The 17,023-nt window shown below is 43.0% G+C and overlaps 1 protein-coding gene across 1 annotated transcript in view; it reads left to right on the forward strand.

The window, feature by feature from the left end:
* Nucleotides 1–17,023, forward strand: part of LOC121293867 (protein shisa-6-like) — a 521,308-nt gene that overhangs the window by 358,046 nt on the left and 146,239 nt on the right. The window lies entirely within an intron of this gene.

The following is a 17,023-nucleotide window of genomic DNA, read 5'->3' on the forward strand; positions in this document are numbered from 1 at the left end:
ATTCAATTCTACAAACTTATACTATTTAAGTGCAGCCATATGCCCTGGTGTGCTCAAGCTGATCAATCTACAGAAAATCATAATGCATGGAAAGTACCCTTCCTCTCACCTTCTGCTGAACTCTGTTTCTCTAGCCATTACAATGTTATTTTGATGTTTTATTCACCTTCTATAAAATATTCAGAGCACACGTTCAGATAAGGAGGAATTTAATTACAAGGTTAGAGTTCCAGGTTAAGTATTGGCATGTAATTTGTCTTCAAAAACGCAAGAAGCTGAACAGCAGACTGAGTGAGCAGTGCTGTTCTATCATTGGTTGCTTCTTTATAAAATCATAAATGGCAGCATTTGACCCATTGTGTCTGTGCTGCCTCTCTGCAAGCGCAACTCAGCTCGTCCCACTCCATCTTTTCCATGTAGACCTGCAAATCTTCTCTATTTAGGTAATTATCCACTGCCTTTTAAAAGCTATGATGGAATCAGTCTCCACTGCACTCTCAAGCGATACATTCCAGATGTTAACTACTTGCTACATAAACAAGTTTTCCCTCATGTTGCTAACTCTTCTTTTGCCACTCACCTTGCATTAGTGTCTAAAGATAAAAGCAAAGAACTGCGGATGCTGGAAATCTAAAACAACAATAGAAACAGAAATACCTGGAAAAACTCAGCAGGTCTGGCAGCATCGGCGGAGAAGAGCACAGTTGACGTTTCGAGTCCTCATGATCCTTCAACAGAGCTAAATAAAAATAGGGAAGGGGGTGAAATATAAGCTGGTTTAAGGCAGTGGTGGGGGGGGGGGGGGGGGGGGGGGGGTGGCGGTTGGGGGGGGGTGCGGGTGGTGGTGGCTGTTGGGACAAGAAGCCAGTAATAGTTGGAGATAACCAAAAGATGTCACAGACAAAAGGACAAAGAGGTGTTGAAGGTGGTGATATTATCTAAAGGAATATACTAATTAAGAATAGAAAGCAGGACAAACCAGGTACAGATAGCTCGAGTGGGGGTGGGGTGAAGGAATACTAAAAAGGCGAAAAGGTAGAGGTAAACAATGGGTGGAAATACATTTAAAAATAATGGAAATAGATGGGAAAAGAAAAATCTATATAAATTATTGGAAAAAAACAAAAAGGAAGGGGAAGAAACGGAAAGGGGGTGGGGATGGAGGAGAGTGTTCATGATCTAAAATTGTTGAACTCAATATTCAGTCCGAAAGGCTATAAAGTGCTTAGTTGGAAGATGAGGTGCTGTTCCTCCAGTTTGCATTGAGCTTCACTGGAACAATGCAGCAGGCCAAGGACAGAAATGTGGACATGAGAGCAGGGCGGAGTGTTAAAATGGCAAGCAACAGGGAGGTCTGGGTCATGCTTGCGGACAGATCAAAGGTGTTCTGCAAAGTGGTCACCCAGTCTGTGTTTGGTCTCTCCAATGTAGAGGAAACTGCATTGGGAGAAATGAATGCAGTAGACTAAGTTGAGGGAAGTGCAAGTGAAATGCTGCTTCACTTGAAAGGAGTGTTTTGGACTTTGGACGGTGAGGAGAGAAGAAGTAAAGGGGCAGGTGTTGCATCTTCTGTGGTTGCATGGGAAGGTGCCGTGGGAGGGGGTTGAGGAGTAGCGGGTGATGGAGGAGTGGACCAGGGTGTCATGGAGGGAACAATGAACAGCAGACTGAGTGAGCAGTGCTGTTCTATCATTGGTTGCCTCTTTATAAAATCATAAATGGCAGCATTTGACCCATTGTGTCTGTGCTGCCTCTCTAAAAGCACAACTCAGCTCATCCCACTCCCCACCTTTTCCATGTAGCCCTGCAAATCTTCTCTATTTAGGTAATTATCCACTGCCTTTTAAAAGATATGATGGAATCAGTCTCCAATGCACTCTTAAGCGATACATTCCAGATGCTAACCACTCACTGCATCCACCCTCACGCCTTCTCCTCCCTCCCAAAAACATGATAGGGTCCCCCTTGTCCTCACTTAACACCCCACCAGACTCCGCATTCAAAGGATCATCCTCCGCCATTTCCGCCAACTCCAGCATGATGCCACCACCAAACACATCTTCCCTTCACCACCCCTGGCGGCATTCCGTAGGGATCGTTCCCCCTGGGACACCCTGGTCCACTCCTCCATCACCCCCTACTCCTCAACCCCTTCCCCCAGCACCTTCCCATGCAACTGCAGAAGATGCAACACCTGCCCCTTCACTTACCCTCTCCTCACCGTCCAAGGGCCCAAACACTCTTTTCAAGTGAAGCAGCATTTCACCTGCACTTCCCTCAACTTAGTCTACTGCATTTGTTGCTCCCAATGCGGTTTCTTCTACATTGGAGGGACCAAACGCAGACTGGGTGACCGCTTTGCAGAACACCTTCGGTCTGTCCGCAAGCATTACCCAGACCTCCCTGTCGCTTGCCATTTCAACACTCCACCCTGCTCTCATGCCCACATGTCCATCCTTGGCTTGCTGCATTGATCCAGTGAAGCTCAATGCAAACTGGAGGAACAGCACCTCATCTTCCAACTAGGCACTTTACAGCCTTCCGGACTGAATATTGAGTTCAACAATTTTAGATCATGAACTCTCTCCTCCATCCCCACCCCCTTTCCGTTTCTTCCCCCTCCTTTTTGTTTTTTCCAATAATTTATATAGATTTTTCTTTTCCCATCTATTTCCATTATTTTTAAATGTATTTCCACCCATTGTTTATCTCTACCTTTTCGCCTTTTTAGTATTCCTTCACCCCACCCCCACTCGAGCTATCTGTACCTTGTTTGTTCTGCTTTCTACTCTTAGTTAGCACATTTCTTTAGATAATATCACCACATTCAACACCTCTTTGTCCTTTTGTCTGTGACATTTTTTGGTTATCTTCACCTATTACTGACTTCTTGTCTCAACAGCCACCACCCCCCACCCCCCACCCACCCCCCCCAACCCCTTAAACCAGCTTATATTTCACCCCTTTCCTATATTTTCTTAGTTCTGTTGAAGGGTCATGAGGACTCGAAACGTCAACTGTGCTCTTCTCCGCCAATGCTGCCAGACCTGCTGAGTTTTTCCTTGCATTAGTGTCTCCGGGTTCTCGACCCTTCTGCCAGTAGGACCAATTTCCTATCTACTCTGTCTAGAGCCCTAATGATTTTGAACACCTCTATCAAATCTGCTTTCTTGAAGGAAAACAGTCACAACTTCTTCAATCTATCCAAGTAACTGAAGTCCTTCATCCCCGGAACCATTTTTGTAAAACCTTTTCTGCATTCTCTCGAATGCTTTCACATCTTTCCTGAAGTGTGGGACCCAGCATTGGAAACTCTAGGGAGTTCCCTTTATTTTGTAATGGTTATGCCATCACTCCATATCAATTTATGTACCAGTGCCCCATCAGTTGACTGAGAGACAAGAAAATGGACACCCTATTCTCTGACAGACAATTCATTATGTATGCTGCTTAAAGGAACTATTGGGAATGGTCAAAAGATTCACTACAGCTAGTCTCTTGGACCTTCTGCCTTCTGTTGCGCCCCTGGTCAGCTTTGTGCCTGGCTGAGGTCAACAGAAATAAGGCGCTTGAAGGAAAAGATTTTTTGTGCATCACAACCTTCCCTCTGAAAACTAAATACAATGGCAATGTAACAAAGCTCAAACTATCATAACAAAAGTTATATTAGACTCAAAACGTTAACTGTGTTTCTCTCTCTCCAGTTATCACCAGGCTATTTTCTGTTTTCATTTCAGATTTCCAGCATCCACAGTGTTTTGCTTTTACTCAAGCTATCAATATAGCATTAGAACCTACATCTGTCAAAGTTGACAAATTGACCTTACCAACAGCAGTTTTTTTTAAAAGAAAGTTATGAATGGCTGTTTTTTTTGAAGTTTTTCCACACTTACCATTGTTACTATAGGGCTCATTGGTTCTGCACAGAGTGCATACTGGTTCAGTGGTCTTGGAAGTGCATCGAGTTGGTATGGAGGGTATAAGAGGACATTGGCAGGTGGGTGTAGGGACATTTATTGGTATGGAGGGTATGAGGGATGATTGGGGCTCAGTGGAGGGACATGGCTTGACATGGAGGGTATCAGAGGATATTGGAGGTGGGTGGGGCATGAGTTGGCATGGATGAGTTGGCATGGGTGGGGGTTGAGGGGTAAGGGTTAGAGGAACTAATACTGAGCAAAACAACTGGGACAAAGTCACGGAAGACCAAGGTATGCCATTTAACCTGCCTGCCTGGGCACTTTGCTGCCCCTGTGGTCACTTCCAGCTCTGCATCTGTGGGGGTGATGGGTCCGGTTCCAGCAGGCACCTGGCCCACAGAATGAAAATCACACTTTTCAAAGGATTTTTCCCAAGGCGGGCATGCCAAGCTGCAAGATTTCCTGACTCCTACGACCAGCTACTAAGATAAAAATCCAGACCAGTATCACTGGACCAATAATCCAGAGGTCCAGAATAATGTCTCAGAGACATGGGTTCAAATCCCCCCACAGCAAATTGAATTCCAATTCAATTAAAAAATCTTGAGCATAAAGCTAGTCTCAGTGACGATAACAGATTGTTGTTAAAAATCCATCTGGTTCATTAATGTTCTTTAAGGGAAGGAAATCTGCTGTCCTTCCCCAGTCTGGCCTATATGTAACTCCAGACCCACAGGAATGTGGTTCATTAGCTTCCCCCTGAAATGGTCTAGCAAGTGACTCAGATGGCCACATGGACTTCAGTGGTACAAGGGGGCAATTCACGATTGCTATCTCAGGAGCAGTTAGGAATGGGCAACAAATGGGGGTCTCTAGTGATGCTCACATCCCATAAATGAATGGAAAAAAAAAAACACGCACCTGGAAGTTGGCAGCAAACCCGAGGGGGCAGAAAGGGGCCGGCCGATTGCGATCACACGGCAGTCGGTCAATTAGTGAAAGTGACAGCGCGGCCCATCCATTTATAGGGCAGGGATGGACCCTTTTGCTGCTCTCACTGATAATGGTGCCTCTAGGTGCTGCTCTGCTCATGCATCCATCATTGTAATCTCCATAAAAAATTTTGAAGGCTGATTTATACTGTTTGTAGAATGATCAGTTTTAATGTTTTTCCATATTAGGGTGCCATGGATTACTCTTAATAAAAACACAGATAGGTGATTATATTCCATTGTGTTGTCCTGCTGTTGGATCATTTTTGTCGTAACATATATTTTTCACAACCCAGGCTCCAATGTCAAAGAAGTCAGGCAGTACTGAGGTTAACTTGACAAAAAAGGTTACTGGTTTTGCTGCCACTGGATTTCAGTTTCTGATCTGTGCCCCTCAGACTGTTCCATCAGGCTGTCCCCCCTCTGATCTGTGCCCCTCAGACTGTTCCATCAGGCCCTCCCCCCCTGAACTGTGCCCCTTGGATTGCAACTTTGCGAACGCCTTTCTTTCCTTTTGTGGAACGCAGCCGCAAAGTAGCTGCCCTTCCACCTGCCCACTTCAACACAGCCAGCTTTCACTTGTCCAGGGTTTGGCATCCTGTAATTCCTGCTCACCACGCACTTCATTCCAAAAGGCACTTATAATACCAATCAGCAGCGTGCAAATGAATGTTGACAGCCTTCCTAACTATCTTTTTTTTCACTCTTTTATGGGATTTGGACATCACTGACTATAGGCCAGCATTTTTATTACCCATCCTAATTTCTTGAACAGCTGCAGTCCTTGTGGTGTAGTTATAGCCACTGCGCTGTTAGGGAGGGAGTTCCAGGATTTTGATCCAGCGACAGTGAACGGACAGCAAAATAGTTCCAAGTTAGGATGGTGTGTGACTAGGAGGGGAACTTGCAGTTGGTGGTGTTTCTGTGCTTCTGCCCATGTCTATCTAATCAGCCTTGTTGCCCGTTCACTACCTTCCTACCAGCCACCAGTTTCCACCAATCGGGATTCCTACTCACCCACTCCCGCCCAATTCTATGACCCTCTGCACCACGAAACCTGCTTTGGTGGGTTGCACTAAATTCCACCCATGTTGTGGTTGCCATTATAACCTAGCCTCAATCAGGTATTTGTCCAGTGGAAAGTTGTCTTCAGCTCTTTACTAAGTTCTTCCAGCTCAGGTATAAAACAGCTTGGTGAATGGGGTTGGGTATGACCACTGACCTTAGGTACAAGGACCAGTGGGGACATGAGGAGGATGGTTAATACTGAATGAGTTCTTATGATTTGTAATGCATTGCCTGAAAAAAAGTTTTTCAGGCAGCTTCAATAGTAAAGTACAAAAGAGAGCTGGATAAATGTTTGGAAAGTTATCTAGGGTCATGGGGAAAGGGTAGGACTAAATGGATTGTTCTTTCAAAGAACCATAAGCTCAATGATCTCCCTTTTGTGGCGTATGCTTTGAGGATTCTGTCTGTACAGGTAGAACAATTTACAATTCATGAGTCTTGTTGTGAAGCTGCAGTGCATTGAATTTGCTTGTCATTCAGACTTATGATATCATTAGATTGTATCAACCACTGGCATTTTCTATACTTTTAATTGTTTTAACATTGGACCTGAAATGCCATCAGTATCCCTACGGATCTTAATAAATAGAGTTTTAATTCAGATTCTTATGCATATCATATTTTTATAGACTATAGAAGTTATCAATTGAAGAAATGATCCAGACTAAGGCCTTGTCTCCAAAACAAATGTATATAGATAGCAAGTTTTCAAATTAGATAAGGTAATTAGCCATAGTCCACAAAGGACCTTAAGCATCTCTCTCCATTAGAGAGACTATTGTTTATGTACATCTTGAGGGACATCACTGCAAGCATGGGGCAAGGTGAGGAGGCCTACCTCCATGAACTATTACAATCAGCTAGGGAATGAACCCAAGCCATTAGTGTCATTCTACATCACACTCTAACCATCCAGCCAACTGAGCTAATCGACCCCCAACTTGTCAAATTAATCTGTCATGTACTTGTCACATCCAAATAATTAAGGATACTCTGCGCTCCCAGTTAAATATACCTTTCCACAACGTGCTCAGATCTGAATATGTCTGAATTTGTCTTAACTAATGGTAGAATGTTTCTCACAGATTGAAGAAAGTATATGAAAAGAACTTTAAAAGCTGGACATTGTTGAATATTGTTAACCTCTATGGGTAATATGGACTATCAGAAGCTTGTGTGCTAAGTGCTAAGGTGTCATGTCTCACTCATCATCCTCTCTTCAGTGCAATGTGGCAACATGTGAGGCATCATTTGCCTTTCACAAAGATGTTTAGCTTTGATCTGAGTAGTCCCAGAAGCAGGGATTTAGGTGAAAGCTGTTTGAGCCCCAGATATTACATATAAAATAACAGTCATGAAATACGAGGTGTTAATTAAACTTAAGGAGCCAAAAACCTTGAGAACTAAGATTGAATAATTTTTAATCAGTAGATTTCCTTCAATTCATTTATTATTTTATGTCTTTGCTAGTTGTGAGATGATGGCTAAATTGCTTAACATAAATCCCTTTTTAGATAATTATCAAAACCGCAGTCTAATTCAGTCATAATGTTTTTCTTTGCCCATTCATAGATTTTCATACTAATTCAACCAAATGAAAAGGCTCATGTGGCAGCAAGCATTTGCAACACTCAATCAACTACCTCCGTTTCCCAAGTCACTCCTTCACCTAAATATGCCATAACTGGTGTTATAAATAAAACAAAGAGTCAAATACACGACCCCAGGAGACTGGCGCTTCCAACAAATTCAGGCACAAAATTAACCGTCGCAGCCATGCCAGAGGATCTAAGCGCAGCAAGCAAATGAGTAAGTGCCTCCTCTGCAAGATTTATTTTGTAATAGATACAGCTTGTACATAAATGAGATAAATTCACCATTTATGACTCAATACAATAAATCATTTGAAAGCCATAGCACATTTTTTTTTGCAGGCGACTTGGAATGGTTCCAAAACATTAGAACAGGGACACAGCAAAAGTTTTTTTGACTGACGCAAGCACAAGCTACTTCAACTAAATTTTTGGCACTTGAAATGATGAAGACCTTTGAGCCAATTTTACAAAGAGCAACTCACTGCAGGGAGCCTCATCTGCCAGGAGCGTGCATTCATTAAATCTTCCTCACGTGGAAATGCTGTGAGAAACTAGTCTACCACATTTCTATACATTTGCTACTAAATTTAATTCAATGAACTCTGTGCTGAGGTACTGATCTTATGTGACTGGATGATTTGGTTCGTAATGCTGTGGGATCGATGATCACTTTTTTCCTTTTCTTCTTTGAGGGCAACAGTATGTCCAAAACAGAGCAGACATCTGCTCACAGTAGACATAGGAATCCCAAATCCTAACCGAAGTGAGCGGGGCTGAATTCTTTAGGATGTGCCCATAAATGCCCAGAAACTATTGCCAGTATATGGGAGGGGGATGGAGGGGGATGGGGGAGATTGGGGAGGTGGGGGAGGGGGGGAGGGGGCGCGGGACAGGGGTGGTGTGGGGGCTGGGTGCAGTATGACAAACAGAGGAACTAGGCTCTAACCCAAATTGGACTCCATTAAAAACTAAGTTGTAATTCCACTCCTGAAGAATTTCCAATTAAGCACCTGTCTTTGAGCTGGCTTTGAGACTGGAGATATACTGATGTTGTTAAACCACGAGGGCAACGCTTGATTGTTTATGCAGGTCAGATAATGTTGCAGTTCACTGCATTTGGTGGAGGCGGTTAGGGGGAATGGACGTGGGTCATGTGGGCCTAAATTTTTATGTTCATCAAGTCAAGGGTACTAGTTCTGAGAAATAGAATATGTCTCCACTTTTGACAGCATTAGGTCTCCAAGCAAGGCACATGGATTCGCAGGAGGATAAAGCTACTCCTCAACATCAGAACCACCTACTTTATCATTGTGACATTTCTTATTTTCACAGCAGACATCATGAAGACTTTTGCCAGTAAGATTCATTGGTTTTGCTACTCTGTGCCAAATTTTCTGTACCCATATCTAATGGGAAGAGCTGAAATGCTCTAAACTGTTAGGACTTTTACATCAGGTGGGGGCAGTGGCCTTCATTATGGGTTAGATTTGAACCCTGGTACCAAAATAGGTCACAGGACAGTATACCAGCTACCAATGGTGCTCCTAAGGTGGTGCCCAAAGTAGGTTTGCTAAGACCAGACTCCAGTCCTTCCATCCGGTCCCATCACAACCAGAGATACTGCTACTTAATATCTGGGTATTACTTAGCAACACAGCACAGAAACTGGCCATTCAGCCCAACAGGAGTACGTTGGTGTTCATGCTCCACATAAGCCTCCTTCTAGCTTATGCCATTTCAGCATTTCAAGCAGGGTATAATGCTCTCTTTCAAAGGCTCCTTTCTTACACTAATCATTTTAGCAAATAATTTGTGTTGTTCTCTCACGTGAAAACTGTTTGATTGAAAGTAATGTGCTGATTTTATCAAAATATTTACTATCCTAAATACATTCTGAAAGAACTCAACATTCTTTCAGTGACACCCTTGACTATAGATGGTTTGGCAGACCATAAAGATACTTCCTATTGTGATTCAAGTTTATCAAGACAAAAGAAAAACTAACACTTAATATTTCAACTGTTTTGAAAACAGCAAACGATACAATGGCTGGAAACATTGATTAAAATAAGACACGCAAAATCCTCTTGACAGAACAAAATGTAGTTTCCGAAGCACCAGCCTAGCTCAGTAATACAATAAGCATGATTTGCCATTTGCTCACCAGAGTAGACATAACTCAGACTTCAACAGTGACCATTATACCCAAGAGGTGTAAAACACTAAGCACTTTTTTCTAAAAATTCTTTCACAGGATGTGAGCATTGGTTGCTCCTCCCTAACTGCCCTGGCTAGGCCACTTCAGAGGGCAATTAAGAATCAACCAAATTGCTGTGGATCTGGAGTAACATGTAGGCCAGGTCTGATTTCCTTCCCTAAAGGAGATGAGTGTCTTATGAGGAGTGAACCAGATGTACTTTTTACAACGGTGAGTTTCATAGCACCATCACTGAGACTAGCTATCAATTCCAGGTCCTGTTTTATTAATTAACTACACTTAAATTTCACCAGCTGCCATGGTGAGATTTGAATCCAAGCCCCCAGGGTATCAGCCTGGGCTGCTAGATTACTAGCCCAGTGACATTACCATTACATCACCATCTCTTCCGAGTTTGATTGTCACACAGCATCCGACTCACCAATGCTGTGGAGAGCATGTTAGATTTGGTCAAAAACAAAAATACCTGGAAAAACTCAGCAGGTCTGACAGCATCTGCGGAAAGGAACACAGTTGACATTTCGAGTCCCAGTGACTCTTCATCAGTTCTGAAGAGTCATACGGACTCGAAACTTCAACTGTATCCCTCTCCACAGATGCTGTCAGACCTGCTGAGATTTTCCAGGCATTTTTGTTTTTGTCTCGATTTCCAGCATCCGCAGTATTTTGCTTTTATGTTAGATCTGGTGTTCATTATCTAAGATCATACCACGTCATTTACTGCGCAATCATTTGCAGCATGTAGAACAATAGCTGGATGATGAAAAAATAAAATAGCAAATGCAGGCAAACTGGAGTGTAGTTTTGCCCTTTTGAACTGCCAAGTACCAAAGTGAAAGTCACGATAACACTTGTCTTTCCCTGAGTATAACTTCACATTCTTATTGTTTTATTTCAAAAAAGCTTCAACGTTCAATGGTTACAGGTCTACTGGCCCTTACTAGCTTTTCTTCATGGAAAAGAGTAGGGTGTGGTGAGGAGAGAGAAAAGCCTGACACAAGGATCTCCTCAGAGGATGCGATTGCATATAAGTACCAACAATGCCTATTTTACTGTTAGCATTGTGGAGTCACCAAACACTTGTCCACTAATGCAGATAAAAAGAAGAACTGCTTTTACAAGTCAGACTCACAGCTGATTAAAAAAATCATAAGACAATTATACGAATAATTAGGAAATAACTAAAAAGAGAGTACCATCATAAATCCACAATAGGCCACGGGAAATTAGGGTGTTTGTCGCAATCTTTGCCATAGTCTTCCAGTACACAAATAAAGAAATGTTACAGCTATTGTAATCACAACTCCCTTTTCCCTCTCACTGTTACTATATAGCATGGGCCTATAGTTAGGAATGTCCTTAAATTGGCTGCTTTAAATAAAAAGACACCACATAGAGATTAGAGCACAAGTGATTCATGGCTAACCTCACACATCCTCCAGGAGACAGTTGGAGATCAGAATTGACAGAGGCCACTCTCTTGGAGAAAGTCAATCTCTTAGCTAGGGAACAATTCTCAGCAAATGCCTGATTAATCTAAGGGGAGCTGTACTGTGTCCTGATGGAGAATCGGCAGTACAAAGAGAAAAACAATGATGCCAGTTCCTGTATCAGAAGGGAGAACAAAGTGGGACAGCTTATTTGGCTTGTTCTCTTCACCCTCGAACAGAGAGGGTCTTAGAAATATCCTATAGGCAATGGAACAGAGTCAGGCTGAGACATCAAGCCGTATTTAATGCAGCCCATTGTGGTGGGAACCATGACGGCTGGGCTCACTTAATCATGGGAGAGGCCACGTGGTCAGTCTCCCAGCGATGGCAAAATGTCTCCCGATTAAGTTGGAGGGCAGAGAGGACTGATGCAGGATTCCCAGCCATTGCAGGCAGGTTGTGAATTAGGCTCACTAATAAGCCCATTGCAATTTAGTGGTGGCTCAAGGATTAAATGGGGGCTGCACGGCTTTCGTGTGCCCTCGGAAGCTCGCTCTGTTGGATTTTCCAGGAGCCTCCCAAGAGGGTGGGAGGGTGGGGTGGGGGGTTCCCCCATTATCAGGTACTCGAGGGAGCTGGCATTGGGAAAGGGGGGGGCACTGAAAGCCTGCCCCTGCCCTTTCCTCCGACATCCTCCCTTACGACCCACACTCCACAATCCCTACCCTGCATTCACTCACCTTTGGCTTGAGGTCACACACAATAACCCTGGAGGGTGCATTGCTGCCAGCTGCCATCTCTCATGCTGGCACTGGCGGCAATAGACAGCTGTCAGCCTCTGATTGGCTAGCAGCTCTCGGCAGGCGGGTCTTAGACCACCAGGGACTTTAATCACAGGGAAGACCTGAAGGTGACCACTGCTGAAACCAGTTCTGATGAGAGGTTGCCTCAACCTAAAAGGTTAAACTCTGTTTGTCTCCTCAGCTGCTGTTTGAATAGCTGAGTATTTCCAGCATTCTTTGTTTTTATTTCCAGTTTCCAGCATCTGCAGTACTTTGATTTTGTATTAGGACTCAAATTGACTTCATGTGCTGCATGGCGAAAAGGTTTAAGTTAATTCAGTCACTTTAACATTCCCTCGGTTGTTGAAGTCACTCACAGTTGACCTGCTCCCAAAACATCAATTCCTCAAGATTCCTTTCCCGCACTTTTATTTTTTTCTTAATGTGCAATGTAATCATCTGATGGCTTTCTATATTAACCTACTCACTTGCAAACCCTGACTAAAATTCATGCTAAAGCCAAGTGTTTCATCTGCATATGGATTAATTTAAATATTCCTTTGAAATATCACTCGAGAGGAAGAACTTTGTTCAAGTGGGAACGTCAACTTTGACAGATTAGCATAGGTATCTTGGAATTATAAATAGGGTTGAATTATTCTCAACATTTCATGGAATTTAACAAGCTTTAAAAATTCAAAAAAAAAATGGGGGGTGGGGTGGGGAGGAGATTACCCTCACCTGTAGTGTCAATGTATTTTGAAGTTTCTGAAGCTGGATATCGAGTTTAATTTGTTACAGCAAGGTGGACTGAACTCTTAAGGAAATAATTCTATAATTTTGGCAGGAAATTATCAGAAGCCAGTTAATGGAATCAGCCTTCTGAGGAGATAAGGTGTGGAACAGAGGCTTGAGACTGACACACACTCTGAGTATCTCAGTTCTTTGAAGTTGCATTTTACATTAAAACAGCTGATTTTTGTGAAAGCAGCCTTATATACACGTTTCCTGAAATGCACAGAGAATGAAGTGCTGCCAGAGAATTTGATATAAATGATATGTTTCTGATCCAATTTTTAAAGTCATTCAGAGGAAAAACACATATCCTTTACAAAGGGAGTAAATTAGAAGCAGTAAGAAATTACAATAAAAAAAGTCTATAATGGGGATGTTATAAAACAAGATTTTAACTAAAGGAAAACTGGAACTCTTAATGTTATAATGGAGTAGTGAATAGAAAATTCATTGATCTCAAAGTATTCAATAAGGCCCAGAGGAAACTTATGCCTGAAATGACACCCAATACTGTAAATTGGACTATTACTACAGTTGATATTGGGCTGAGAGGTTAATTAGATACGTTATGCATATATGTTACAACAGAAAATGACACCAAGATTTTCAACTCGACGGAGAGTCTGTCGTTATGGAGAAAATGGAAATGCCCAAAAATCGGAAGCCCCGTCCCTGAACAAGGCATTTCCCATTTTCACGGGGGTGGGATTGGGCGTTTTGCATTTGTGTGGTGTACAGAGGCACCTGGTCACTGAAGTCATCAGCTGCCTCCACCGAAGTTGGATTTTGGTAGGCCAGGAGCGTGAAACCCGGCGTGTGCAGTTTAGACCAGGTGAGAGCAGGTCTGAACTTGGCGGATTCGTTTGCAAAGCCAGGCTACCACTTTGGAGAGGTAAAGTGCCCCTTTGGATCTGCTTCCAGGACACCTTTGGGGGAGATAAGTTGCCATTTGGTGGAGGTCAGATGCTCTTTGGAAATGTTAAAAGTAGGCATAAATATGTGTGAAAAGTACATAAACTCATTACTGCCAAGCTTATTGGAACTGTCAACAGTCTTGTCAAAATCAACCGTCAAAACTGTCAGAAGCACCTATCAAAGGGAACTGTGACACTGTCAAGGCATTTAAAGGCCAGCCTTTTAAATCTTTGAAAAATAAATATCTAGCGTGGTAAAACAAATGATTATTACTTGCTATTTCACTTTATCTATTGACATAAGCCTGAGGTTTCTATTACTGGATTAGTGTTGTATGACTGATTTCACAGCCAACCATTATCACAGTAGGGTGCCTATCATTCCACAGTTTGACTGGCAATTACAAATACTTATAGACTCTTTGATGTGGGACAATGAATTGCATTGTGTTATGATCTCAGCTGATGTTACTACTGGACAAGTCAGATCTTAGAGTGGAACCCTGGCTTGTTAGATCCTAACTTTTATTTTTTGTTTAGACATGTGGAGAGTGGCTACTGAACAGAGTCACAGAAGTCAGCTGATGAACTTTTAACAAAAGAATAAAACACTTATTAAACAAGAAAAGATTAACTACGGGCAGGTTTTTTCGGTTGGCAAGTGTGGGCGGGGCCCACTCACCGACACGTAAAATGATGTGGATATACTTCAGGCATACGTCCTGACATCACCCCGCGTCATTTAGATTTTCAGTTTGGTAGGCGTGCAGCTGAACTGTCAACAGCCTATTAAGGCCATTAAACAACTAATTAACCTCATTGATGGACCTGCCTGTCCAACCTTAAGGTTGGTGGACAGGCCGGGAGCCTCAGAAAAAGCATAAAACCATAAAACCTCATCCACGGGCGGGATGAGTTTTCATAAGGGTCTTTAAATTTTTACGAAAGGTTTCAATAAAAGTTATGGATATGTCCCTATGCATGTGACAGTGTCACATGAAGGAACATGGCAGGGAAATTTTTTAAACCTCTTTATTTAACGTTTTAAATTGGAGCCGATTTCCCTGAGGCAGCACTTAGCCTCAGAGAGATGTATGCGCTCTTTCACCCGCTTCTTTTCCTGACAGGGGGAAAATGTTGGCCTATATTACAATACACCTTCACCCATAACTATACCTTTACCAATATGTACAGATTCGTAAGGATGACACAAGTTACAAAAGCTATTTTATGCTCTACTGTTCACAGTTATTACACAGTCCATGTAAACCAATAGGCAACCTGTGGTCAGGCACACCACACTCTGAAACCAAGTGACAGATGCCACCCCAAACAGTGTGCTATGAGTCTCTCATCCACTTACCCCCCCTCCTCCCCACCCCAGACATTTGTCACACTGTGAGCCAACCGGTCTCACTGAACTCAATCTTTCACACAAGGGTTTCCAAGCTCCAGTCTCCAAGAACTCACTTTGGAATCTTCTCCCAAAGCGACACTTTCTCACAGATGCTTTCCGCAAGTGTCCATCTTCAGGGTTTTGAACTCTCCTTCTCGTGTTCCTCTCCCTTGGATCACCACGTGCATTCAAGCTATCTTCCATGCACTCCCTCTCACTGACTCAGCCATGCCAACAGAACACCATTGCTTCACATGCCCATAGTAAAGAGTTACAGACCGTCAGCTGTCCCCTGGGATTTTCTGGCTTTTCCCAAGCCTATATTGTTTTAAATCTGCATCCTGCACCCTTTAAGCTTGGAGTCTTTCTCTGCCTCTCACTCTTAACTTTACTGAACAGGACATTTCCAGGTTCCTGTCCTTGTCCTCTTGGGACCTTTCCTGTTCCACTACCTGGTTTTGGGGACTTTCTTCTTTGGTTTTTGGAAACTGCTCCTTGCAGTTCCCTCTCCTGTCCTGCTTCTGCTGGCCATTGCTTCCAACTTTACTTTGGGACTTGCTATCTGTCCACTTCTTATGCTGCTTCTTCTGGCAATTCCTTTCAGCCTTGGAGCACACTGATCAACAGCAATCAAGCTGAACTGAAACTACATTTCTGTCCCTATGGGACCTCCTGTTGCTAGGCAAAAGCACAGCTTTTTCTTTGTGTTTGTTTTACCTTCCCTTCAAGAGTTGTAAAATCCTATTAGAATGCAGGCACACAAGCAAAGCCTTATACCTGCTGCCTCCACTCTAAAATGAAACTAGATCCAAGATTTCATCTTTTTAACCCACAATTAGAAAAATATACATTAAACTTAAAGCTAAAACTTAAACTCAAAGCTATAGATTATTCCTAACACCCATAAATACAAATACAACTTACTTAAGCAATCTATTTCCTTATAAATGCCTGTTGTTATAAAATATTATGCACTTAAATGAAATGCTGGTTGTTATAAGGCTTTATGTAGTTGAAGGAATGTAAATGTAGTAAATGGCTTTTTAATGAATGAGAATTTTTTTCAATTTTGTGAAGTCTGCAATTCATACTTAAAACTTTATTTTATAGAGCATTATTTTATCTCATCTCTGTGTGAATTCTAAAGTCTGCCCATGGTGGATACTAGATGAGTTGGCATGATAGGTGTTAGGGAAAAGTATGGTGGGTGGGGTCATGGCCTGGCATGAGTTGGCACTATGTTGTCATAGGAGCTAGAAAGAGACAAGGGGGTGGATGGAGGGGCATGGGTTGGCCTGGAGGGCGAGGGGCCACTTGTGTGGGTACAGGGAATGTAGTAGCATGGGTTGGCATAGATGGGGTATGAGGAGTGTGTGCGGATCGAGGGGGTGTGAGAGATGAAGGCTGGAGGGATGTTTTATGTTTTAATCTTCACTTTTTATTTTTGGACACTGTGGCACAGTCCTGAAGCAGGCCTACCACCCAGCCTGCCTCTGCACACGGCAGCCTCCTCACTTCTTCCAGGGTCACACACCCCAACCACTACTTTAGCACCCCCTCCCTCCCCACTCCTCCCAACCCACCGACCAAAAATCTAATGTCCGGGCAGCCATTTTTAAAAAGTTGGTCTCCTGGAGCCATGAACTCTCCCCTCTCTGCACACTTGACCCAGGAACAAAAATCTGGGTCAGAATGTTCCACAAAACTCAATTGTTAGAAATACTTACTTAAGATCACAAGAAAGATATTGTCACCTCACGACTAAAATTGTATAAGACACAACGTTGCATGGGGAGACACAGTAGGGTAAAGTTGCCAACCCCACACTCCTAGTTGACATCCTTGCTCGAAGGGAGTCAGAACAGAAACTACAATAATATAGTGTTCCCTCTCTGACCTACACTGCCTATGAG

This window comes from Carcharodon carcharias, chromosome 22, assembly GCF_017639515.1.
Source record: "Carcharodon carcharias isolate sCarCar2 chromosome 22, sCarCar2.pri, whole genome shotgun sequence".
Classification (NCBI taxonomy): Eukaryota; Metazoa; Chordata; class Chondrichthyes; order Lamniformes; family Lamnidae; genus Carcharodon; species Carcharodon carcharias.